The following is a 2,347-nucleotide window of genomic DNA, read 5'->3' on the forward strand; positions in this document are numbered from 1 at the left end:
AGAAGAAGAAGAAGAAGAAGAAGAAGAAGAAGAAGAAGAAGAAGAAGTAGAAGAAATGAATGTGCCGGGCGGTGGTGGCGCACGCCTTTAATCCCAGCACTTGGGAGGCAGAGGCAGGCGGATTTCTGAGTTCGAGGCCAGCCTGGTCTACAGAGTGAGTTCCAGGACAGCCAGGGCTACACAGAGAAACCCTGTCTCGAAAAACCAAAAAAAAAAAAAATAGGAAGGAAGGAAGGAAGGAAGGAAGGAAGGAAGGAAGGAGAAAGAAAGAAAGAAAGAAAGAAAGAAAGAAAGAAAGAAAGAAAGAAAGAAAGAGAGAGAGAAAGGAAGGAAGAAATGAATGAATGAATGAATGAGTGGTTTGTCTGCATGCATGTCTGGACACCAGGTCTCAGTTCTCTTGGAACTGGAGTTGCAGATGGTTGTGAGCCACCATTGGTTGCCGGTAATAGATCCCAGGTCCTCTGAAAGAGCAGTCATTGCTCTTAACTGCTGAGCCATCTCTCCAGCCCAGTCCCATCTTTGAAAAAGAGAAAAATTTAAGGTCCCTTGCTGGGCATAGTAGTGCATGCTTGTAAACCCAGCACTCTAGAGGCAGAGGCAGAAAGATCAAGAGTACAAAGTTAGCCTCAGCTACACCCTAAGTTAAAGGACATCTTGGGAGAACGTTAGACCCTACCTAAAAACATAAACAAGATACACAAAAGGCTGACCTAAAACCATGCAGCTGCCTGCTTACTCTCTAGAGGTATTCTCCCCTGGCATCCCCTAGCATAAATCCGAGTCACTGCTGTCATCTGTTAATTCTCTACTGCAAACACTTTCTGTCGCCAAATCCCTAAGAGGCTGGGGAAACTGAGGCCCCAGCAGGTAAAATGACTTCTAGTCACAAAACTAGAACCTTCAGTGCAGAGAGTCAAACAGTTCCGAAGCACCATGGACACTGCCCTTCCCAACCACGAGGGGGCGCACACAACCACAGCCACGCTTGACTTTTCTGCCTCCCTCTGAAAGGCTTGGCCTTGGCTGGAGGGGAAGGAGCCTGCTTTGGGTTCCAATCCTCCCTCCCTGAAGCCCTTGGCTACAGGTGATGTCAAGATTCTGAGCCTTGCTGTACTCACGTATACAGAGGACTCAATGAACACAGCCTAACCCACAGGAAAGCTACCAGATGCTAGACACACCAGAGAGGTACAACAGGGTTGTATGATCACTGGGGATAATATACACAGAGCATGTGCACTGGCACGCGCACACACACACACTCGTTGACGCAGGTCCATGCTAGTCCCCAGCCTGGGTGACTTCTAAGCATGTTGTAATAGTCTAAATCAGTGATTCTCAAGCCTTTAATACAATTCCTCATGTTGTGGGGACACCCAAACCATAAAATTATTTCCTTACTACTTTTTTTTTTAAAGATTTATTTATTTATTCTACATATGTGAGTACACTGTCGCTGTTTTCAGACACACCAGAAGAGGACATCAGATCCCATTACAGATTGTTATGAGCCTCCATGTGGTTGCTGGGAATTGAACTCAGGACCTCTGGAAGAACAGTCAGTGCTCTTAACCACTGAGACATCTCTCCAGCCCAAATAAAATAAATTTAACAACAACAACAAAAAAAGAGCCCGGATGTCCAGGCTTTACATTACATGAATGAGGTTACATTTTTACTTCTTTGTTACATTTATAGTTTTGTGTGTGGGGTGTGTGTTTTTGTTTGTTTCAGACAGCATCTCACTACACAACCTTGGATAGCCTGGAACTCGCTTTGTACACTTGCCTGGCCTAGAGCTCACGGAGATCCTCCTGCCTCTACCTCCCAAGCTCTGGAATGAGAGGTGTGTGCCGCCACACCTGGCTGTTGTACAGCTTTAACGTCACTAAAGCAGTGTCCATAGGCGAGCAGCGGTATTCCCATCCAATCCCCTGTGCCGAGCACTTGGCTTGCTTCTGGTTATTGCACAAGTGTGCCATACCGACTGCTGTAGTCAGCAGGTTCCTTCTGAGCCATGTCCAACCTTTCTTGCCGTTACTTCAAAAAAACTCAGAGTCACACGGGCAACACAAAGGACACATGAATTTCCAAGGCCCTTATGATCCACAAGGACCATTTTCAACAGTTTCCTGAAGGGATATTCCAGCTGAGGAGCATCCAACAGCTGGGCAGAGCCCATGAGAAACTTCTGTAGCAGTAACACTATCTGCTATTCCTCCAGCTCTGAGTCAGTAATGAGCTCCTGACTCTGGGGGAATTTAACCACATGCCCCATGATTCTGCCCAGGGAAGCTAGCATCATTGAGAAGGGTACTAGTTAAGGTGAGGACATCATTGAGAA

The sequence above is a fragment of the Grammomys surdaster genome, unplaced genomic scaffold (assembly GCF_004785775.1).
Source record: "Grammomys surdaster isolate TR1022 unplaced genomic scaffold, NIH_TR_1.0 125976, whole genome shotgun sequence".
NCBI lineage: Eukaryota > Metazoa > Chordata > Mammalia > Rodentia > Muridae > Grammomys > Grammomys surdaster.